At 33.7% G+C, this 25,623-nt stretch overlaps 2 long non-coding RNA genes across 6 annotated transcripts; one reads left to right on the forward strand and one right to left on the reverse strand.

The window, feature by feature from the left end:
- The first annotated feature begins 2,696 nt into the window (after positions 1-2,696).
- LOC138137574 (uncharacterized) lies at positions 2,697-24,174 on the forward strand. 5 transcript variants are annotated; one of them, XR_011161792.1, is made up of 5 exons: positions 2,704-2,823; positions 3,010-3,213; positions 15,137-15,443; positions 15,498-20,495; positions 23,335-24,174. It is a non-coding gene; the product is annotated as an uncharacterized lncRNA (long non-coding RNA). The 5 variants fall into 5 exon arrangements; XR_011161791.1 differs by lacking the exon at positions 3,010-3,213 and adding an exon at positions 14,696-14,765 and having other exon boundaries at positions 14,894-15,443; XR_011161789.1 differs by lacking the exon at positions 3,010-3,213 and having other exon boundaries at positions 2,697-2,823.
- LOC138137576 (uncharacterized) lies at positions 11,827-12,196 on the reverse strand. The gene is made up of 2 exons (XR_011161795.1): positions 12,055-12,196; positions 11,827-11,994 (listed from the first exon to the last, which is right to left on the reverse strand). It is a non-coding gene; the product is annotated as an uncharacterized lncRNA (long non-coding RNA).
- Positions 24,175-25,623: the final 1,449 nt, after the last annotated feature.

Below are 25,623 nucleotides of genomic sequence, written 5' to 3' on the forward strand. Positions count from 1 at the left end.
CGATTGAATATTTATTACAAAACATTCCTAACTAAAATGCAATGCGATACGACGCTCTTCACATCGTGTTGCCATAATGTCGATTCTTGTATCACGTTTCTAAGACAATCTGCAAACAGATACCGCCATTGCAGTTTTTGTGTGCAAATATCGCCAGTCGTCTTGAAAAAGGAGCAGTAAAATGAGTGATCTTGGCAATTCCGAAAACGAAGTAGTTGTTGTAGAAGAAACTTGGAATGTGGGGTACGTTCAGCCCTGATTTCTGAGAAATTCACAAAACGCTAGGACTAGGAGTCACTCGTTTCCTGGAAGTTCAGCTACATTGAAGATTATGTCGAAAACAAGATTCAATGTACAAGAAAATGGCATCACAACTAAAGAATTTTTGAAACCGACGACCTCAATGTGTAATTAAGAAGACAAGGAAAACACGGGGTATGAAAATTTTGACAATACAAATGTCGCGGCAAGTCCCCTAATATTATTTCATTGCAGCGGCAAGGAATGCCGACTACAAGAGCCGTGTGAGTTTCCAGAAAGTGCTAACATCTTGTCTTCAACTTCTGTCTACATAAAAATTATTATAATAATCGATTAATTTTGAATAAACTTTACTTACCGTTCTAGAACGCCAAAAATTACTTACCGTCGAGTTTATCGTTAGCTTACCGTCTAAGAAATAGACGTGGTAAACAAGCAAATAGAGTACAAGCGCGCAAAAATGTATATACAGGGTGATTTTGAAAGTTGTGCAGATATTTTAATCACGAGCTACTGGCTTCATGTAGAACTCGGAAAAAATGTTTCAAAAATTCTATGTCAAAAAATAAAATGACGTACATTTTATAAAACATGATATACAAGGGTGTATTTTTAAAATGTGCCGAAATTTTACTTACGAAGTTGTAGGACAGCGTAGAAAACTAAAAGCAATTAAAAAAAATTGTAGCTCAAAAAATAAATATCATTTTATTTTTTGGCATAGAATTTTTTAAATATTTTTTCCGAGTTTTACATGAAGCCAGTAGCTCGTGATTAAAATATTAGCACAACTTTCAAAATCACCCTGTAAAATCGTTGCTGAAATGCTCTTGAAAATAGAGCATGTGGATTTACTTGATTTCCACATTCTCCGTAAATTGTCAACATTTCCACATAATCCGCTGCAGAATACATGATGAAAGAGCACGGTTGACCACAACGGCGGTATTAAAGCGATTTGAAAGTTATTTAAATGAAATTTTGACACTGACGTTTCTCAAAAGTTTCATAGCCGGTAGTTTATTGAAAACGCAATAAAATATGCAACCTAGCAAAAATTACGGGAAATAGACCTGGATGGCTTAAAATGCCTTGATTGGTCAAATTAAACTGTTCTTTTCTTGAATACCGTTCAAGATAGAACATTTTTTTATTGGGATTATTTATTTGTCCTTTTATGAAGATTTCTCCTCTTTTCTCTGGGGAGCGAGTTCTGGAACATCCTGTATAACAATGGGAGATTTTGGAGGTATACATGAGTTCAGTTTCAAAAATCGATAAAAAAGTAACCGAAGCGATTGCAGCTTTAAGACAATCAATCAAACTGCCAGAAACTGTACAAGAAAAATCAATAATCAACAAGCATTCTATCATAAGGCACGCTTTCCTAGAGTTTTAGTAGGAGTAATTGATGGCACCCATATTAGAATGCATCATTCTCCTTTCCGTCCTTTGTACGTAAACACAACTTGACATAACCTCAAATAACACAAAAATGACGCGCGACGCCGTTGCCGCACGCGCCGCACGCGCCGCACGGCGGAACACATGATAACTAACTAGTTATTTTTATTAATTGGGAAAGTGTTGATTAGTTCCTTGATAGAAGTTATACAATGAACATAAAGCTTTGTACGAGTATGTAATTCGTACATAATTCGGCTTTGTGAACTTGTCCTATTTATTAGCCTCGCTCGCAAGCTCGCTCTACCGTAAACTATAGGGCTCGTCCACAAAGACCTATATTATGTACTTATTACATAAATAGCTATTAATAATACAGTGTGGAATAAAATGATTTACATCTAGTTACCTTTGCATTACCCTTTTAAAAATACGAAATGCCGCTCTACAAAAAAAAGAAAGCCTAACCTCAAAATATAAATCCAAATTCCAAATGTGATTTATTGCGAAGGGATGATATGAATGCAAAGTTAAGATTGAAATTAAAAACGAGCTAACAAAAGCAAGTCACAGCTAGTGTTGAAAGTGGCCACCAACGTTTGTTAATTCAATTTAGTAAATTGTAACAATTGTCAATTCGATTGATGACATTTATTGACAGAACTAATAATTCGGACTTCGAAAAAAAAGTAGAGCGGTGCAGGAAAATTTACATGTGCAAAAATTCCAAAGGTAACTAGATGTAAATCATTTTATTCCACACTGTATTAGGTTAGTTACTACTAATGAACTTAAGTGTATATTTTCAAATCTAAAAGATATAGAATTTGTTTATTATTTTTTTCATTGTTTTCCAACATAAGCTGACGTTGCCCCATTGAGTTGTTCCGCAAATTTTAGAACACCTGGTATGTAGGTACACTAGGTGTAGAATTTCGCTGAACAGAATTTAAAAGAAGGTAGATATAACTTGAACAAACTCACTCCCCCTTGACGTTGCTCATATAAATATTTATTTGCTGATAATGTGTTAGTTATTGAGTTTCCCCTAAATAATCCACATTTCAGAATTATTACGTAAAAGTATCATTCTTAATGTTATTAACAATGATTAATAAAATTGTATACACTACCGAAGATTGTCGGAATATCACGTAGGTATGTACATTCATTCTTATAGACTATAACCAATCACAAATAATCATTTTTTATATGAAAACTCTTATCTTTACATTTTAAAATTTCAATTGCGTCATTTAAGAATCATATTATAATTAACTTTTATTTGCGTACCTGAAATAAAAGAAAATTTGTTAAAAATCAACTGTACACTAAAGTTTGCAGGTTTTCCTTAAATTTCAATTTGTTGACTGTTATGAAGAATTTTAAGAACATTTTGTTTGTGAAGCAGCCGACCATTCGTACAGTGACGTTTACAAAATTGTTTTGACAAAATTTCAACCAATCAGCTTGTAGTACTTTGAATCATTGGACCAATTAGGAACGAATTACACCGATTAATTCATTCATCATCGTTTTCGACCAATCGTAAGGCTTTATTTTTTGGATTATAGTGATAATTCGATAATTCGTCAAGAAGGTTTCTCAGATGTTTTCAATCCTATTGCTAAAGCAATAAAATAAATACTGTTGTCAAATGCTACTGTTTAATTCATGAAATAATCAACCGAATTACACTCTAGCTCTTGAAATGATCTGTTTTAACACTCAAGCTCTCAAAAGGTAACCACTCGTGTCACTTTGACATAATTTCCCTCCACCTTCGGTGTCGAGAAATTAATACTGTCAAACTGACACTCGTTGTTACCTAGGAGAGCTTTCGTGTTAAAAATCGATCATTTCAGAGCTCTCGTGGAATTACAACCGATAATTTAATTCATGTATAAAGAATCCCATAAGCCGCGATGCATTTGTCACTTTGACATCGGATAAAGTTAGCCCTAACTTTGCATCTGGATAAAATGTTTTTAAACTTCCATAGCAAACTTTTTCGAAGCTGATTATTGTTTGTTGTTATTATTTTTTATTATTCATTACTTTATCTCAAGGAATTACGAAAAATTTCATTTTTTAAACTCTACTTTGGTTTCTTTTTGGTAAATTGACTCCACAAACCACCAGATAAAAAAACTCGTCCTTCGGACTCGTTTTTTTTATCGTAGGTGGTTTGTGTCGTCAATTTACCAAGCAACCAAATTATCGTAAAAAAAAATCAATTTTATCCGGACAAAAAAACCTCTCGTGTAATTACAGTCGACTATTCCACTAGTGGTCGAGGTGAATATTTTAAATAAACCTTGATTATTATTTTTATTCAAGGAAATTATTACTTGCTTACGAAGTTAACTGAACAATGAAATCATGTGTAATGCAGATTTGCGAACTAGCTTTGAACATTTTTATTTTAAACATTGATTTGGTTCATTGAATAGTAAGGAAAATTGATTTTATAAATTTTGTTCGCTGAATAATCCCTCGAATACTACTTTTAGTCAAAGTTAAGAAGACTATTTTTGTGGTGTTCTCACTCATGTCTCTCACGTTTAAGAAATCAAATTCAAGCGTGGGTGACGTTCGTGACAGCACCATAAAAATAATCGACATGACACAATTTTGCCTACTCGTGGTTTTTAAATGATTATTATCAGAGACAACGTAGGGATGGTCAAGTACGTGGTAAAATAGTATCCGAACTACTAAATTGGGAGACTGGAAATATCATGGCGCGTGGCATAGGTGGCGCCATATGTCAAATGTAGAGTTCATATTATCATAATTTAAACTGGTAATTAACATCGATCAACCAAAAAAATTTGAAAAATTGGCCAAATTGAGAAAATAGTCCAATCTGCACAATTTATCAAAAATTTTGGCTCATTTAATGTTACCATAGGGATGAAATAACTAAATGTAAAATAAAATTCAGCCTTATCAATAGTGACTAAAATATTTATTAGTGTTATTGTTAAATGTTGTCAAATAAGGTGAAAAGTAAATGCAAGCACTCTTTTATGTCCATCTCATCAAAAACAAGTGCACACAATCTATCTTCCTTCTTCTAAACAAAATCATTATGTTTGAAAATATGATCATTAATTTCTTGGAGATTTGAATGCCTCTACTGTGCAGTAACCCAAATTTTCTATGTTATTGTGGATAGTCATAATAATTCAAAGAACATATATACCATTCACGATGTTTTGGCATAAGGGGAGGCTATGATTTCATTTTTTAACGTTGGATACATGTTTGATTTCTGTCATCTCTGCTGTCACCAAAGTGCCTGACATGCGGACCTATCAAAATGAACGTAACATGTTGCCGAATTTACCGTAATCTAATCATAATTAAGCGACTTTAAAACGTATTGATGGTGTTTGTATTAGACTGCAGAACCTATTTTCAGTAAGTTACAATGAAGTCAAGTTTTTTTTTTGTGTATAAATTGAATCGTAGGTGAGTACAAGATAAATATGTAGCACGGATAGTGAAGGAAGAAACAACGACTGTTCACTTGTGTCGAAGGACCAAAATTGATAGTCGTGTATTGGGTAACTAACAATTTATTGAATAATATAAAACAAGAAAGTGTTTGTATTGAGACGTGTCTTGTCTGGAGTCTTGAGTCGATCTTGAGTCGTTCGGTCGTCCAGGGTTGATATCCCCACCCCTTCGACAGAGGGGGTGTTGCAAAGGTGGTTGGACGAAGTTCCAACAACGACCCAATTGAAATGGCACAGGGGTTTTGTAAGACCTTCGCGATAGAGTTGTCAATTTATGGCTTGAGCCTATTTTGAAATTTACTCCTGAAATTTGCCAACATTTTTGTAGATATTGAGAAGAACTTATTTCGGAAGATTGGGCAAAATTAATGTGAAATCTTTTATTTGAAAACGTTCTTCCTTTAATAATTTCATTAGGAGAATGTGACTCGGAATTTGATTGGGATTTTGATGCAGGTAATGTTGATTCAGAATTTTCTAATGAAATTATGGAAGTTGAATAGTTTTGTTCTTTTTTGTCATAGACGATGGGTGTGTAAATATTTTGCAGAAAGATTCGAATAAAGTAAGGCTTAATAAGTAGGTACAAGATTTTATATAATCTAGTTCTAGGAATGTTTTGGTTAAAATGAAAAATTCATTGAGAAGTTACTAACTGGTTGGTTAAGACACTGTATAGGTGGGTTATCTAAATGGTGCATAAATTAACAGGAGCCACTTCGTCTTCCGGTCCCGGTCCCTACTATTCTGTAGTCTGTTCAAGTCAGTTTCCTGTTGTGTTAAATTGGATTAAAAATGTGTGAGTATTGTTGTATTGCAAACTAGTAAAAGTGACAACAATGCACTAGACAATGACGTATTTTATAACCTCAAACTTAGAAAAACATAACCTAATTCAACAGACAGCTATACTGCCAACTTAAATGCACTTTTTCCATGGCCTCCCCTTATGCCAAAACATCGTGAATGGCATATAGATATACGTCATAGTTAAAAATAAATAATTTTTATTGTTTTAATATTGAAGAGAATGTATTGGATATAACTTCGATGTCCTTAACAAGACGGTTATGGAAAACAATAAGGTTTTTCCTGAAAAATATTCTGAATTCTGCAAGGATTATTATGCAAATGAGGATATAAGTTATCTAACATTTTAAGCTTATTTTTATCAGACAATTATACATACAGAGTTATTCACCGTAGAGTTCCCGCGAAAACTTAATGTTATGCAACACAACATACTGAAAGCTCCAGATTGCTAAATACCACGTTTAACGTTTTACAAATAAGAGATCAAAGTACTTAGTTATTTTAATAAAAGTCAAAATGACATTTTGTTCTCTATGTAAGGTTATACGAAGAAATAATGGATGAAATCAACGTTAGACAAAAACGTTAGAAATAGGCCTATTTGGATATCTTGGAGACTAAACATGTGCAGGTTGAACAGCATTTTTAAGGCACTCATCAAAAATGAGAATTATGTCTGTTTTTTATCGTTTGAATCATGATACAATCGTGTAAAATGTAAGATTTTTTTTATTATATCAGACTATAAAATTATTCTTCTTATAACCTTACATATAGAACAAAAACATTAAACACGCTATATAGCAATCTGAGCTTTTTTTATTTAGTGTTGCATAACATTAAATTTTCGCTGGAACTCTACGGTGGATAACCCTGTATACTATAAGTTTGTCGGTCGAATTCGGTTACGCCCTGTATAAAGTAAATTCAGTGGATTGGATATTGCAAGGTCAAATAATTAATAATAATTAATTAATAAGCGTTTTTATGTTACAACAAATGCTCCAGTGCGCCCCGTCATGTACTTATAGTTGTTTCTGAATTATAAATTTACTTCTTTTTCGTATCCCACCTCCACCCGGCGGCACGGCAATTTTGCCGGAGTACATACACTATTACGGATATTACTATCAAGTAATAGTGCAGTGCTTATCAACATAATTACCGGCGTCTCGCCTCCGCATTTTGACTTTGTTGTGTATTATGTTCTGTGTCAATGTTAAGGAACTTCCTCACGATGTGACATGAGTATAATAATATACCTTTTTGAATTTCAACTACCAATGTGTTATCTAAATCCAGAATTTTTAAATTTTTAAAAAGAGATTGCGGTACTATTCCCGTTGCTGAAATTACAAGTGGTAAAATCGAATTTTTTTCTAAACACCAAAGATTTCTCATAGCAACGGAGAGCTCTAAATATTTATTAATTTTTGTGTTATATGTCTGTGTTATATAATGTTAATTTGGAACAGCTATATCTAAAAGATATGCTTGCTTTTGTTGTTTATTTAAAATTATAATGTCTGGTCTGTTATGCTTAATATGAATGTCAGTTAAAATTGTTCTATCAAAATATAACTTGTAACTGTCATTTTCCAAACAACTTTCTGGTGTATAACTATAATGTGGTTGTGTATTCTTTAATAAATTGAATTTAACAGCTAAATTCATGTGTATAATTTTAGCGAATATATCGTGACGTTTTTTATATTCGCTTTGAGCCAAAACGGTGCAAGAAGAAATGATGTGTTCAATTGTTTCCCCTTAAGTTCCACAAATCCTACATTTATCAATTATCGATTGTAAACCGCATATGTGTTTTTTATAATTTCTTGTATTTATAACACGATCTTGTATTGCAAATATAAAACCCTCCGTCTCAGGGTGAATATTTGATTTCTTAAGCCATGCATGAGAGGCCTGAATATTAACTTCTGGTTGTTCCAGTTCTTTAAAGTATCTCCCATGTAAAGACTTCTGTTTTATATTTGCTATTGTGTCAGGTATATTTGGCTTAACAATGTCTGAAATTATATTATCACTTAAATTTAAAGGTGTGTAGCCTTTATCGGCTGAAACCAAAGCATTGAAAAAGGTGTTATCACGAGCTCTATGGAAGAAATAATTTTTTAGTGAAGCAATTTGATTTTTTAGCAGTATTTCTAGATTTGAAAAACCCCTACCACCGTTTTCGCGTGGTAAATTAAATCTTTCAATAGCAGATTTAGGATGGTGTTTACAAAATTTGGTAAAAAGAACTCTAGTTTTAATGTTTATGTTCTGTAAATTAGTTTTGGACCATTTTATAACACCGAAAGAATAGGTCAGTAATGTTAATTTTTTTCATGTACTTTATGTTACAAATTACAATAAATGCATCTGTGCGCCCCGTCTTTTATACGCCACTGGTACCATCCCCACCAACCACCCTTGTTTGGCAACCTTTTATGGCTCTGCACGATTTGGCGGGTGGCATCACTTTTTCAAACTGGCTTTCCCTCCTCTTACTTTAACCTCCTTGATTTTAGTCGTTTTTTAGCGACGAATAATATTCAACACAAATATTCAAGAGAATTCGTCTGTGACGTCATAACTGATTAATTTGTATGCGTCTCGCTGAAATTTGAAGAATTCAAAAACTTGGGGAGGGATATTAAAATATATTCAGATTGCAGGTTAGCCCCAGCAGAGGCCCCAGGAACAGTTGAATCTGCAAAGAAAAACCCGCAGTTACCTCTGATAACCAGTATAGCAGATTTTATTTTATACCATTTTCTTTTGGATCGCCCATTCTCGTTCTCGCATGCAACAGCACACTGATCACTAAACTGAAAACTGACACTGAATCTGAAAAATTGAAGATTAAAATAAAAATAACCCTACGAATTACGAAATAACCTAACTTTTTTTGTTTGACCGCGAAAATTTGACGTTTCTGCGTTTCCCCTCCCACAAATACAACATTTAAAACCTACTATGTGACTGATTTCACGAATATTATTGGAAAATTGACACTTGTGACGTCATAGTTTTGACGATAAAATGCAAGGTTTTAAAAATCTGATAATATGTTTCAAACAAATTCGTCGCTAAAAAACGACTTTGTTGACCTACGGATAAAAACCTACATCCGCTTGCGGATGTCTACGTTATCTCTGTTACTATGTACTTTGCTTGTTTTTTTACATCGTACAATTGTGGCCACGGAATTTTGGCCGTCACTTGTCATTCCATTGTCATGAGATGTAAAACGGCCCTTACGTATTCGTAACCTCACATTCTGCTATTTCAAGACTTGTGATTTTGACGCTGGCTGACTTGCATGAAAACGCGCTTCCTCATTGCCTGCAACAAGTCAAGCACACACATATTATACATGTACGAGTATATGCAGGAATAACGCAAAGAGATTCATTCCCCTCGGATTCAAGACAAGACTTTCTTGGATCTTCTTGAATTGGCGCACTCGTTCCATGCAAAACTCCCCTACGGGTCGTTTTCTACACCTGGAACTTGTGCGCCAAATCAACCCTTATAAAACTCGTTCTTTAATATACTAGTTTCGTATCACAGTTAAAAGTTGTTCGTCTTGATTACGTGTAGAAATTCGACGTCCCCCGGAACCTTGACGTCGTTCCACTATTTGATCTTGCCTCCATTTTTTAATAATCGCACTTATCGTGTTTCTTCCTATACCCAAACGTTCCGAAATTATAGCATGTGATAGACCATCTTGGAACAGGGATATTATCTGCACTTTATTAAAATAAGGTATTGGTGCCATGTTCGCAACTATTTGAATGAAGTATGACAGTGACAAATTTTTGGATGTCAATTCCAAAAGTCAATCATAATGACAATAAAGCATGGACTACATCCATTTTTTTTGAATTGACATGAAAGTGACGGCCAAAATTCCGTGGCCGCGATAGTACCTAGGTATTTTTAAGAAATATGTAGTTATTTGTATCACAAGGCTAGAAAATGCCATTTTGCAAGTGCAAGCACGGTTTGTGGGGCTAAAGCGCCAGCAAAACATTTTCTAGCGGTGTAATACACAAAAAAATTTCGGCCGATAATTTATTTAAAGCAAAATATAATAATTTTTGTTAAGAAATTACCAGATAGGGAATTTATTTTTCTTCCATTGGCAACATAAAGGATTCAAGAAGCGACAGTCACGATAAAAATCAAACCAATTCCTCAAATATTCAAAACCGTCATCGTCGTTTCTGTTATTCCTAAGACATCGCTTGATACCCCCCTCGGCCCCTACTGCTATACACAATGTACAGCTTGCGATAAAGAATACAAATTTACCCGACATCAATATTTTACAAAAAAAAAATGTACAAAAATGCCACATGACACTGACAATTTGTGCTGCCAACCTAAAATCTTTCATTAAAAATTCCTGTATCGATTTAGACGAATGATGTTGCGGATGTTAAAGCCGATGGGCCTCAGCGGGGTGGGGAAGCAACGCCCACTCAGGGGTTGAACGCTACCTACCCCAACATTATAAATTCTAAGAATAGTAAAAATTCTGAGATTCTTGTCTTAGATTCTTGTCTTCGTTTCTTGTCGCGACTCTTGTCGTAATAATTGTCTAAAATTCTCGTTAACAATTGTGTAATTCAAGTGTTGAGTTTTAAATAAACAAAGTTCAAGCAAACTACATATTTAATTGGTCATCCATTGTGATCCTCAACTACAAAACTGGTCATCCATTGTGACCGCAAACATCTTCATCTGTCGAGATTGGTCCTTCGAGCATTCCTCAAAAATTGGATCATCCATTGTGGTCCAAGTCAGCACGAAACAAATGAAAAATCAGTGTTTCTAGACGGAGCCCGAAATAGTTATTTGGATCACAAGTCCAGAAAATGATATTTTGCGAGTGTGAGTGATATTGCGTAGTCGAGGCGGTTTAGCCGAGGCGAAGCAACACGAGCACTCGCAAAACATTTTCTGGACGTGTACAATGAGGGACATGGAATCCTGGGCAGTCTGTTATTGTCATTTCAAAAAGTGTCAATGTAAATGCACCTTTACCGTCATTATGATTGATATTTTCAAAAAAACTGTCAACTTGGTTATGAGTAGCTAATATATGGTTTAGAAATTTTGACAACTGAATCACACATCTGCCCAGTTTTCCGTGTCCCCAATAGTACCACAAAATTTTTCATGCCGACAAATTTAAATCATTTTTAAAAAGTAAAAAATTTGTTTCACAAGCGGAATCGAACCCGCGACCCTCGCGTCCCTGAGCCGAAACGGAGTCCGTTCGCTATATTCAATGCTGCCTGCCCATTCTCTAGGGAATTTTTAGTCAAGGTCACTTTTGTAAGTACTAGGCCGGGAATTTTACGTTCCCGGTGGATTTTGAATCATGCAAAACCGTCGATAATGGCCGGCAGCATGAAAAACATTTTTAATCTATGTACTATTTAAATTTGTTGTTATTATTATTATGAAAATTTTTTCATGGCCACGACATTGAGACAGGATGTAGTGTCGGGAGCAATTAATTTTGGTCGTCAATGTCATTTCAAAATTTGGTTAGATTTTCACAAATTTAAAAAATTTCCCTGCCTGATTATGCTCATGTCACAGTGTCAAAAAAATTAGAAAAAAATGACAATTAATGTCATACAACATGAGAGGTTGTGATATTTACGACTGTTTTACAATGGAGCATTTTCGATTGCGTCAAAGAATGACCTTGACGACCAAAATTTATTGCTCGCGACTGTACCTATTTATCATTACGGATATATTTATTTAATAAATAATGATAACAACTTTGAAAGTAGGACTCGTTTTATATTATGTAATATTGATTGTTTATTTTACTTATTGGAGACATTTGTACAGTTGTATGTTAACTGGAGAACGGTGTTAAAATAGCCAGGACAATCACCTATACTTTGATGTAAATCATTCTGTTTGGGATGTGAGGGATTGCCAAGCTTATCAGAGGCTTCTTAATAAAATAAAATCTGAAATTTTAGGTATCAAATAGCAATTAGTATCAGTTTCTTACAGTCTCTCGCCCGAAGCGTCTCCATCGTCCATTCATAATCAGGGGAAAAATGTTTCAATCTATTATCAGAACGTTCGCGGTCTCAACACTAAGCTAACACAGTTGTATAATGCTATCTCATCCTGCAGTTATGACTTTATTGCTTTAACTGAAACATGGCTTAATGATTCTGTTTTAGATTCTGAGTTGTGCAACAATAATAACTACTATACTCTCAGATCCGACAGAGATTTAACGAAAATGAATTTATCTAGAGGTGGCGGTGTCCTTTTGGCGAGTAGGCGTGAGTTTATAGTAGATGCAATTTACGGACATTCTAGGAGTTAAAATTGTTTGTCACAAGTTCTGTCTTTACATGTTTCTAGTTTATATTCATCCCAAGTCAACTCTGCAAGAGTATGATTTGTTGTTTCAATTGCTTGGGCAGCTGAACTATATTCAGGGTAAAAATGTCATGATACTAGGTGACTTTAATATACCAGCTTACACCCTTGATATGACTATTACTTCTATCCATGATGGTAAAACCTCAGTTTTGTTCAATTTCCTACAATTCTATAATTTGCATCAATATAATAGAGTGCCTAACAACTTCGATAGATATCTTGATCTTGTTTTGTGTAATAAGGAATGCGCCGTTTTTAAGGCAGTCGATGTTCTTTTATCAGAAGATTTACATCATCCCTCTCTTTTAATGAATTTAAGCCTTAACGTGTCAACAGTTAAATCCTTCAGCAATAAAAACTTTAAGAGATGGAATTTCAGGAAAGCTGATTTTCACATGTTATATAAGAAAATTGCATCCACAGGGTGGTCTTTTTTGGAAGACTGCACCAATGTTGACATAGCCTGCTCTCTATTTTACAACAAATTTAACAACTTATTAGATACGTGTGTCCCAAAAACTTGCAGCGGTTACAATGGTTGCTATCCGCCCTGGTTCAACTCATCGATTATTAAAAATATTAAACGGAAATGGCAAATTTGGCGTCAATACAAAATTACTAACAATCCCGTAACATGCCAGATATTCAAAACGATCCGCTCGCAAATTAAACACGACATCAATCAGGCGTATAAGGTTTATATTGACAGTATTGAAGGTAGCATTAGAACTGACCCAAAAAAATTTTCGTCTCACGTTAATAGCATCAAAAATTCTAAGGGTGTTCCATCAAATGAGCACGGACGTTAATAAAAAATACTGTCACAGTTGTCATCTATAGATGACAACTCTGGCAGTATTTCGACTAATTAGTCGGAATGGGTTTATCATTACGACAATATAATTCATGTATCACGTGATCATAAATGCCCAATCCAAACGCATAAAGTCCTTAGTTACATGGCTATCACAGCGATAATAAAAAACAAAAAAATCATCATCTTGTTTACTTTTGTTGTTACGATTTTTTATTGTAATAAACTTGTCAGTTTGACAAATAAATAATTAATTTTCTATTTCATTCATTATATTGTTTCATCGAGTATAACACGTGGTATGATTAATCATCGAAGATATTTTATTCGTGAAACTGAAGCTGGACATTCCACTCGTCCTTCGAACTCGTGGAATCTCCAGCTCAATTTCACTCATAATAATATCATCGATAAAAATAATCAATGTTATTATTATCACGTTATCAGAATGCAGCTGTGGCGTCCAGGGAGTACGCAGAGCGGTTTCCGGAAAGACACCATCCTGGGCCACGTCAGTTATTAATCTAGTACAGCGGAGAAATAGACAGGAACCGGACTCAAAATTTTAGAAAACATTAAAAATATACAATCAAATATCTCCCTTAATACAAACATTTTACTAAGAAGATTTAGGCTAAAATTCTTAAGAATAATGTATAGTAAAGTAACGCTTAAGGTATAAGATTATATGGCAGCACTAAAATTATCCCAATAATGGAAACCAATATTGGCGTTAAGATGGTTGTCTTGGCTCGTGCAGCTGCATCCCTTTTCTTTCGTTCAGGGCAGGGATTAAAAATTTGTGATAGAACATGTTTTTGCTGTTTATTGTAAATTTTGTTATTGTAACGAAATTCCCTTTAGTACTTTGTGTCTTGAAAACGGTAAAGATGATTTGTAATAGTATTGTATATTTAATAAATAAATATAATTTCGACGGTACGCATTTGTTTTGAGGCCGGCTCTGGAATTCACAACAGAGAATTGCTTGAAGCATGATTTATGGCTGGGCTGACCGTCTACTGCAATTGCGACAAAAGGAACGTTTATCTCCGGCCAAATACTTTTAAAGGGCCATATAATCTTATACCTTAAGCGTTACTTTACCTCATGTTACAAGGAATGCCTAAACTTCGAAAACACCCTGTATAAATAAAATGACCGGAATACACTCTAGTCTCTAGTGGTCTAAAACAAAATTCAAGTTTCTAGAAATGTGGGTAGCATTCTCTGTAAATATTGAATCTATCATGACAGCTGTTATGAGATTCAAATGGCGGCAAAACGTCCCCGTGGCGAAAGGGGAGAACTTTACCTAGAATAGCTTTACGCCAAGTTCCAAAGCATACAACGTTTATGCAAGACAAAATCATTAAGCTACAACTCAGTGTTATAATTATTAAATTAGGCAATATTTTTTTTTTATCTTGTACTGTTACAGATCAGATTAAGAATGGGGTGTCGTCGTCTAAGTTAATATTACTTATTAGATAAAAACTTATCAATTAATGGTAATTACTTTCAAAGCACTATTTTCATTATTACATTAATTTGTTTGTATATAATTATTATTTCTTTATATCGGTCATTTCTGTAGAGTTGTTTTACACATCAACGTCATAATTGCATATATTTTCAGACATTCCAAGATAATCGATGCAACATTAAAGAAAAATTGCTACAGTTAAACTTTAATTCCAGTTTTATTGAATATAACAACGAAATTAAATCAACAATACTAGCAAGTAAAGATTATGCAAACTTTGATGCTGCATCGTCAGCAGTGCAATTTCGTCCTAATGAATTCGACATAAACCTCGGATATGATAAATGATGACTCACACAACATAGATTTTTTTTAATTCTATAATTCATTTTTTAGGCGAGACTGAAAACATCACCGTCTACTTTCAACCACCAAAGAACTATCCTTTGAATTTATACTTAATGGATCTTACATTTTTCATGAAACAAGACTTAGCTTCTGACTTAACATCGACTTTGGCAAAGCTAACCCAAAATTATCGCATTGCTTTTGGTTTTTATGTGGATAAATTAGCAATGTCGTTTTATTCGGTGACTGACCGAGAATTAACCCTTGTATTATCGAAAATGAGAATTGTGAACCAGATTACTTATTCAAACAGAGACTCAAAATTACTGACGACGCAGAAGAATTTATTAAAGAAGTTTGCATTAACAGATTAAAAAGAATGAAAAATTCTAATTTGCTTTATTTTTAGATCAAGCTTAGTAATGTTACTGCAAACTTGGATACTTTAGAAGGAGGAATGGAAGTTGGTGGTAATTGCTACAAAAGGAAGAATGCATCTTGCAGGCGACGGTATATTGGCAGGAACCATAAAAAGAAATGACGAGAAGAAGTGTTTAGTTGATGATGATGGGAATTACGTGAATGACACTTTGTACGATTATGCTTCTCCAGAGGAAGTTCACCACGAAGTTAAAAGAACAAAGACAAATATCATTATAATTTAAAAGTCCACAATCCTTGACTACTACAAGAAAATGGCCAAACTTTTACAAGTACAAGATAATTGTTTGCCGGAGAACTTGTAGAAGAGTCCGGGAACGTCTTGCAGTTAGTGGAGAATAGTTATTATGCTTTTATTACACAAGTTGCTTTGTCTGTCGATACAAAACATATTAATGGGCTTAAAGTTAACTTTTTTGCTGAGTGCGTTCCAGAAAAGATTAAAAAACGCATACTTATAATCTGTTTCATAATCAAAAATCCACCAACAGTGCATTCTATCGAGAAAATACAACCGACAACGTCGCCGACTTTTGTTTTTAGTGTGTCTGCAAGTGTCAGAAAAAAGTGGGGTTATGAAAGAAAACTGTTGGACAGTCGTAATGGTCGTAGTTCATCGTGTTTTTTATTCTCATTTTATTATTTCACTCTAAAAGTACAGTGTGCCCATTTTATCGGTTCCCGCCTTAAAACTACAAAATAGGCAACACAATTTACTTTTCGGAAGGTTGCATTGAATATTACTGTCATGGATGACATCAGTCGTCAAATACTTCAAAAATTTGGAAATAGAGGAACTCTAGTTTAAACTATTAGGTTATGCCTTATGTCACTTTGTGGCATATTAAATGTTTCACTTTGGCTAACTATGTTTCTTATTTCAAAAAATAAATAATTTCCACCAAGATATCTGTGCAATGTATTATGTGTTGCCTATTGCTAAACCGTAAGGCGGGAAGAGATAAAATAGGCACCCTGTATGATATGGTACTGGTAGCTAAAACCTTTTTGTACATAATAATTACATATTTTGTGTTTCGTTTCAACAGTTCAATGTCAAATTTTGGCGGGAGGTTGAGCCAACCCAAAAAAATTAAACTTTTTCTAGGGATTTTTTTTTCTGCCAACATAATTCAACAGATAGTGGATTTTTGATTTTGAAACAGATTATGTGACAACGCAAAAGAAGGGGTACCAATCGAGTTTCTAATCCAATTAATACTTATTAACTGAATATCAATATAACACTTCCGTAATTTTGTCAAACTTTTCTGTTATACCGGGTGTATTATGAAAAACCTTTGGTGGTATAACTTTCTTATTTTTTATCCGATTTTAACAAATGATACGTCAAACAAAATCGTTTTAAAAACACTATAGCCCGACATGCAATGATTTTTTTTAACATTATATTTTTTGACAGACCGGAGCTAACTTTATTTTTTTAAGTTGCACTGTATATTTTGTTATCTTTATTCTGAATACACAAACATTAAATTAAAAAATCAAAAATTTGCTTTTAATAAAAGAAATACCGAGTGACTATAAATGATTGAAAATTATTTTGTTATGTTGGTAACACATTTGAAATCTTTAGTTGGCAACATCGTTGGCATGACACACTTAATTTTTAAAATTGAAACAAACGTCAAAAAAATCTAAATCGACAATGTACTTCGTGACTTAACCTAACCTAAATAGAAATGATTGACAGAAGATGCACGAGAAGACTTGCACTACCAACTGCATCAGTGTTGCCAATCCACTATTTTCCTTCAATCATTTATAGTCACTCGGTAGAATTTCCAGAAATCAAGTAACCATAACTTTACTATAGCAAATGTTTGAAATTACCTCCATTCTCTCTAAGGCACATTCGACACCTTCCACTGACGCCCATTGCGGCGTTTAATAAAAATTCTGGTGGTATTTGTTCACATACTGCTACGATTCTTTTTATTAAATTTTCTCTGTTATCGGCCAGAGTCAAATAGACATTGTCTTGAATGTCCATAGCTGTCTTAGTCACTTTGCAAAATTAGAATGCATTTTTATTACTGTTTAATGTGACTGCTTGATTTAAAAAAAAATACATCATTTTTTAATTTCTTCTTTTTGTTTCTATGCATGAGCGTGGTTGTTTACAATAAAAATGTCTATAAAACTAAGCAAAAAAAGTTAATAGTGCCATTTGAAAAAAAAAAAGTTGACTATCATTTGTCAAAAACAGAACTTAAGAACAAATATTGGATGAATTCACATTGTAGCCCATTTAAAACGATTTTGTTTGACTTATCATTTATTAAAATCGGATAAAAAATAAGGAAGTTATACCACCAAAGGTTTTTCATAATACACCCGGTATATTACATAATTATACCGGGTATATGGATTTTGGTACAGTTGCGGCCAAATAAAAGCGACCACTAAATTGTCATTTTTGTCATCTTTATAAGTTTTGGTAATTCAGGCTTTTAAAATGAAAGTTTCTCGTGTAACAAGAGACCCATACCTGTGGCACAACATAACACTGACGGATGATATCAATTTGAAAAATAGTTTTTTATTACAACAGAAAAAATTGCTACCCAGTTTTATTTGGCCGCAACAGTACATAGGCACTTTACGTGTAAAAATAAAAATCCTCGGATATTGGCTCCCCTAATTATTTTAGAACAAACTGTTAAATACAAAAGTTGTAGAACTTTAAAACTGGTTTCCAATTATTATTTGTTTTTTTTAACATCTTCTGGAAGTACACAATAATGGAAAAAAGAATTAACGAATTTGAGAAAATAGCAATAGCTGGGAAGTGTAACCGAGGTGACAACCGAAGATGACAATGTATGATATTTGAAATGTCAAACTTGGAATTGGTCGCTCCGGATAGAATACAGGAAATGTTGCTTGCATGTCTCTAAAAGACAATCCGGAGTAATACCGTTTTACTAAGTTAACTTTTCCTTCTTTGCTAAAAGAGTTCATTCTTTGAGGAATCAGCAAACTCGTTACGTTTGTAAAAAAATGTACTTTATTGTTGTCGGGAGTCATGGATATTACGATTTAATCGGTAGATTTTTTATATTTAATTTTTCTTGTCTAACAGAACCAGAAAGTGTTAGAAAATAACTAGAAAAGGATTTAGGTACATTTTTTTTTACTCTAAAACTTTTGTCTTTAAGGTTTTGTTGGAAAATAATTAGGGGAGCAAATATCAGAGGATTTTCACTATTGCACGCAAAGTGCCTATGTACCAAAATCCATTCTACACCCGGTATAATAATAAAATGAGCATTATTATTTGAAAATAAATTTTTCAGGACGGGTATCAATTGTTCCGAACCGTGTGTTAATGCCTTAGAAACGTGCAGCATTAAAGATATAATGATTATGTCTCATTGACTTGTTCCGGATTGTAACTATGAACATTGTTATTATTAAAATTATTATTGATAATTTTATTTTAGTGGAAATTCCGTAAGCAGCAAATGTCGATGTCATTTTCCTCATTCTGGAGAATATTGTCAGTATGAATGTCCTTTTGCTGTAGATCTACTAAACTGATTTGTTGTGACTGCATCAAAGGCGACTGTCAGTGTCGAGGACAATATATTGGTGAAGATTATACTTGTCTAAATTCCATTGAAAACTGCAAAATTCCTGACAGTGATATACTGGGTGCCCCAAAATTCGCGGAACAACTCAATGAGGCAATGTCAACTCATGTTAGAAAATAATGAGAAAAATAATAAAAAAATTCTATACCTCTTAGATTTGAAGATATGGGGGCTCAAAAGGTGCAGCTTTGATCTCATTTATTTTAAATATTAAAAAAGATTTTGACTATTTGTCTTTTACTAGCCAGTGACCTAATAATTTTGAACGATCGTGATCAGGTTGGCAATTATTTTCTTCATTATTTCCAGCACTTCGGTGTAGTAATTTTATGTTGGTTTTACCTCAAATAGCGTACGGCAACATGGCTTTGATGTTTCCCTCTCATAGCCATGGATACAACAAAAATGAAATATTTGCAGACTATTGGGATGCATAGAACGTTTTTAAATGTTGCCACATTTAGTGTAACGAATAGGTCCATATCTTCTACAAAAAAGAAGATTGATTTTTTTAAACATTTTTACCTGATATCTTAATAACTACTTAACAACGTACTACTACGTTGTTCCGCGAATTTTGGGGCACCCGGTAGAGTGCTACAATAGTGGTACAGTCGATAGACAAATAAAACTGGGACAAAAATGACAATCACATAAGTCAAAATTTACAAATTTGCATCGTTTAATTACGGCTTTATCACAAGTAGGTTAACTTTGGTATGACATATTATATAGACACTGACAAATATACCTACATATTGACAATTCAATGGTCTTACATAGATTAAATTTTAAGTGTCCCAGTTTTATTTGTCCACCGACCGTACATATAATTGCGATAAGTAAAGTCCATGTAATAACCCAATGCAGTAAAATATCCTTGTCAAACATAAGAATTTTGGATAAAACGGAAAACTACTAAAAAAATATCGGGTGTTCATTTAATATTCTGGTAGCATTACCTATGGAATTATTTTGTTTTTAAGGCATGTCGTCGTTTGAACTTCCGATTAGTAAAATTAGAGTAGAACTGTCATATTTTAACTTCAGCCAACCTCTTGCTTATCTGTATAACTTGATTCTTAGATCTTCGTCATTTCCTGCATGTTGGAAGATCGCAAAAGTATGTCCAGTCTTCAAATCCGGCAGCAAAACTGATGTTAGTAATTACCGCCCTATTGCGCTTATTTGTAATTTTGCAAAAATCTTTGAACGGCTTTTGGCTAAAATATTATGTCGTCATATTGCCCCGTATATTGTTAATGAGCAGCATGGTTTTGTTAAAGGTAAATCAACTTGTACAAATTTGTTAGAATTACGCAGTATATTTCCAATGGTTTAGATAATGGGCAGTGTGAATAAAAATGAAGCAAAAGCTTCTACTTACAATTATTAAGTAAAAGCTAGGTTTGGGTAGAATAAAAATTAAGCCTTTGCTAAATGTAAAAAGTAAAAGCTTATACTTTAAGTATAAACTAAATTTTCCAGCATTTGCTTAAAACTGTGTGAATAAAATAAGTAAATACTCGATATATTAAGTAAAAGCTTAAATATTTCTAAGCCTGAGTTCTCCCTAACTTAAAAATTTAGTAATGCTTGTTCTCTCGCATAATATGGCAGCTTTCATGAATGTAAGGTCGCAGAAATACTATCCAGAACGAATTACAAGTCGAAGTGAAGATTACCACAGTTTGTATCGCTTTAGGGAGGAAAATGTAAACTGGTTAGCTGAGCACTTTCTGGGGCAGAACAACGAGACTAGAGGAGGTGCTTTGAGTACAAAGAAACAAATGCAAATATTTTTAAGGTTTCTTAGTGACCCAGGATTTCAAATAGGAATCGGAAAAGAAGAGGGTGTACATAGATCAACAGTCAGTAAGACCATAAGTTTCGTTTTACCAAAAATAGTGGCTAAAGTAGATACATGGATAAAATTTCCCGACGACAATACGAATAAAGCACTTGCCGATTGGAGTGCTCATTATAGATTTCCATGTGCCATCGGAGCTATAGACTGTACTCACGTTCCCATTTTAAAGCCATCACAACATGGGGACGAATATGTGAATAGAAAAGGTTATTGCAGCATAAATGTGCAAGCTACGTGTAACGGAAAAGAAGAATTTACCAGTGTTGATGCACAATGGCCTGGATCAGTGCATGACAGCAGAATATTAAGAAGATCATTCATTTACCATGAAATGAACAATCGTAGGCGCAACCATGAACTTCTTTTGGGTGATATAGGTTATGGAATTACACCTTGGCTGTTGACACCATATAAGACACCTGCAACTCCTGCAGAAATTGCATACAACAAGCTGCATAAAAAAGAACGCGTCATTATAGAGCGGTGTTTTGGACAATTAAAGCGTCGATTTCCAGTCTTGCAGCATCCTGTTCGAGTAGCCAACGAGAAAATTCCTTTGGTTATTATAAGTTGTTGCGTATTACATAATGTTGCCAAATATTTAAAAGACAATTTGCCAAATGATGATGAAGTTGAAGATTTACTTGAAGAAAACGACGAGAATAATGAAGAAATTGAAGAAAATCAACGAGAAGATTTGCGCCAGCGTGGTCAACAAAGAAGACGTGAAATTCAGAATATTATATATCAGTTAAGAGGAAATAATCAGTGAAGGATAATAATTTATTTTCGTTAGTACAATATAATCAAAATAAATTTATTCAACATTTAAAAATAACAATTTCTTATAAGTACACCTAAGAACCTTAAAATTTAAGAATGATGTAAGGTTATAACGCTGTATATTGCAAATCATCTTCTCTCAAAACTTCTTGAAGATTTTCTCCTCCTCTTGCTGCATTTTGTAACCTCTCTAAAATTATATTTTCTTTTTGTTTTTGCAATCTGATAAGTTCCAATTGCTCCAATAAAACGAGCCGTTGCAATTCTACATTGGATAATGTTGCCGTTTCTTTAGTTTCATTAAATTTTATTTTCTTTGGAGCAGTAGGAGTTTTAGGAAGAGGGGGTGGGTCCTGATATGGTGTCCTTTGTGGAACCTCTAAAGCAGATGATGTGGCTAATTCTATTCCTGCAGTTAGTGCCCCTAAAAAAATATTTTTTCCTGTATCGAATAGTTTTTTTTTGCTAAATACATTTGATTTGTAAAGCTCCTGATATGAAAACAAAAAACGGTTTTTCTTGTTTATTTGTTTGTTTATTAAAAAAATTGTCTTACCTGGTATTTTTTCAAAAACAGGATTTCTTTCTCTATCCAACAAATCCAAAAGTAGTTTTTCCCAATCCTTTAAATGAATTTTCTTATTTCCTGTGGCTTTTTTATCAACTTTTTTTTTTAATTCATTCTTCATATTTTGGATTTTCTTTTTAACTTGTTTTTCACTAATATCTAGTCCAGTTTGTAACATATAATCCTTATGCACTTCTTTTAAAGCTCTTTCTTTCCCTATTTTTATTTTGGGCACTTGGGATTTATTGAACAATATTAAGTGTTCTTTCAAAATATTTACTAATTTTAAATGAGTTGAATCTTTTTGCAATAGATCACCATTTGAAGAATTTTCTGAAACACTCATCTTCGATTCCGATATTTACTGAACTGATGTGAAGTGTAAAACTAAATACGTACACGTAAATAAATGCAATCAGGGATATTCTTATTTCTTTAGGGCTGGGCCGAGCGTTTGGCGATAAGTTTTTTACTCAGTTTCCTATTTTTGCTATAAAAACGAAGATATGAGCATAGATAAACATCGAAACGACAAATAATTCCGAATCAACCGAATAAAATACCGGGTGATCAAAAAGGACTGTTTAAGTTGGCAATACAATTAAGAAAATTTTTTAATTCGGTTATTTATAACACTACAACCGGATATGTTTTGTTGGTTTATTTGACAAATATCTGATGTAGGTATAGCATTAACAACGACAAGCCATCAACAACCGAAAGTTACTCCTGTTATACGATTTAAAATACAATTCAGTGTTACCAACTTAAACAGTCCTTCTTGATCACCCCGTAATTTAAGCAAATGCTTAAATTTTCCAGTTTTTGCTAGTAAGTAAAAGTAAAAGGTTATTCACATCGTTTTAAGCAAACGCTTTTAGCAAAAGCTTAAACTACGTAGCAAAAGCTAAGGCTAAGACTAAATACTAAAAGTAAAGACTTAATTTTTATTCACACTGCCCAATAGAGAACAAATTGATGTGATATACACTGACTTATCGAAGGCATTTGATGTTGTCAATCATGGGTTGCTACTCCAAAAGCTCAGTAGGTTTGGTTTGTGCAATGACATTGTGTCTTTTTTTAAATCGTTTCTCTATAATCGATATCAATTTGTGGCTTATAATGGTTATCATTCTGCATTATATCCAGCAAGTAGCGGTGTAACTCAAGGTTCCAATCTGGGTTCCATCTTATTCAACATTTTTGTTAATGATGTAGTACTAATGGTGTTGTATTTCTATATGCAGACGATTTAAAAATCGTTAAGTACATTCGGACCCCGAGTGACTGAATCTCTTCAAGATATTTTAAATAATTTCATCCACTGTTGTGATAGGTACTAATCAATTAAAAGTTAATGTCAACAAATGCCACTTTATGAGGTTTAGTCGTAAGGCTGAAAATATTGAATTTAATTATTCTATATCAAATGTACAACTTGATAAAAAATCTGAATCTCGTGACTTAGGTATAATCTTAGACTCAAACTTATGCCCTTAGTATGTTAGGTTTTTTGAAGAGAAACAGTAGCGTATTTAAAAATATTGATTGCTTATAGCTTCTTTTTACCACCTTTATACGTAGTAAGCTTGATTATTGCTGTTTAATTTGGTCTCCGTATTATGATACACATATTGCTGCTCTAGAAAAAATCCAAAGAAAATTTTGTAAGTATTTATATTTTGTCAAGCATGGTTACTACCCTGTACAAGATTATCCACATACTGAGCTACTCGCAGAATTTGACATGTGTTCGTTAAAGGTTCGGCGTGATTACTTAATTGTTTTGTTCTTATATAATAGTTATTTATCCAACATTCAATAGTAATATCGTGTTTTACTAGTTAGTTTTAATTGAGTAAACTGGGCTATAACTAGTCTGTTGTTTTAACCCACGTTGCCATTTGCACCGTGGGTTATAACATACATAACCCACGTTGCCATTAGCACCGTGGGTTATTAACGTTCATAACCCATCGGGAGCAGAATTTCATCAATAATGTCATTATCTAAAAATTTTGGAATATTGGATAAAACGTTGTATGGCATACGTGGGTTATTAAGTACTACCCACTCGAGGTAATAACCTACTCGGGCAAGCCCTCGTAGGTTACAAATACCTCTCGTGGGTAATATCTTAAATAACCCACTTATACCATAAATAACTATTACATAATTAGTGGGATAAAAGCAATATTACAGGACTCGAGTGTGAAGATTGCAGATGACGAGGGCGTTAGCCCGAGTTCATCTGTAACACACGAGTTTCCTGTAATATGCTTTAGCCCACGTGTTATGTACAACATTTTATCTACGGCTGCGAATTATTAATTAAAAAAAATCAATTTTTGGCAAAAACGTCAAATTTGACATTTACAAAAATATATTTTGAGAATTGTTAAATGTCAGTTTCAATCGTTTTAATTCAAAATCAAAGCAACAAGATTGAAACAATTTGCTCAATACCAGGACAACCAGCTAATTCTGTATGTAAACAACGCGTTGTTTTAAATTTTTCATAATTGAGAACCGGGTCGTTTACGTCTTATCGCGGTTCTTGGAAGTGAAGTGACTTCGAAAAATGTACGTTGGGGTTACCCCGACGTCAAGTGAGAAAAGTACCAGAACCTGGAATGGAAACGTGTGTGATCCTGTTTCGAGGACGACCTGGAGTGCAAGAGACGAGCGTCTCTGGAGGTGTCACTGCAGTTTGCGTCGTTTTTCCAGTATGACGTGTATTACAAAGTGGTCTCTTGTGCGAGTAACCCAAAAGAGAGTAGTAGATGATATCATTAAAAGTGGAAGTGAGTCTTTTTGTGCCAAGCCCAGAGATTGAAGACCGAAACGAAGTCGATGCCGGCTAGTGGGCGAACAAAATGCAAGGACTGTGTTATTTATTTACAATAAGTAGGTACCTAGCTTTTCTTTTGTATTGTTGTATTTCAATAAATTTTGTCTGTTTGCTTCTAAATAAAAATGCGTTACGTAATGAAACCAGTGCGGTAATGAACTACATTACGCAACTCAAATGACTGTAAATGAGTGTGGTAATAACGACTTATCCAAGCAGCCGTAGATAAAATTATTAACGGTTTTACTTTTTCACCATTAACTTTAGGGCAACTCAATATACATGTGCCAGTGTTTAATACCAGGAAAACTTGTAGCTTCTATTATGATAAACCCCATACCAGTCATCTTCTCCACTCACCATTGTTTAGCATGTGCAATTGTTATAACAGATTTCAAGAAA

Source organism: Tenebrio molitor, chromosome 8 (assembly GCF_963966145.1).
Source record: "Tenebrio molitor chromosome 8, icTenMoli1.1, whole genome shotgun sequence".
Lineage (NCBI taxonomy): Eukaryota > Metazoa > Arthropoda > Insecta > Coleoptera > Tenebrionidae > Tenebrio > Tenebrio molitor.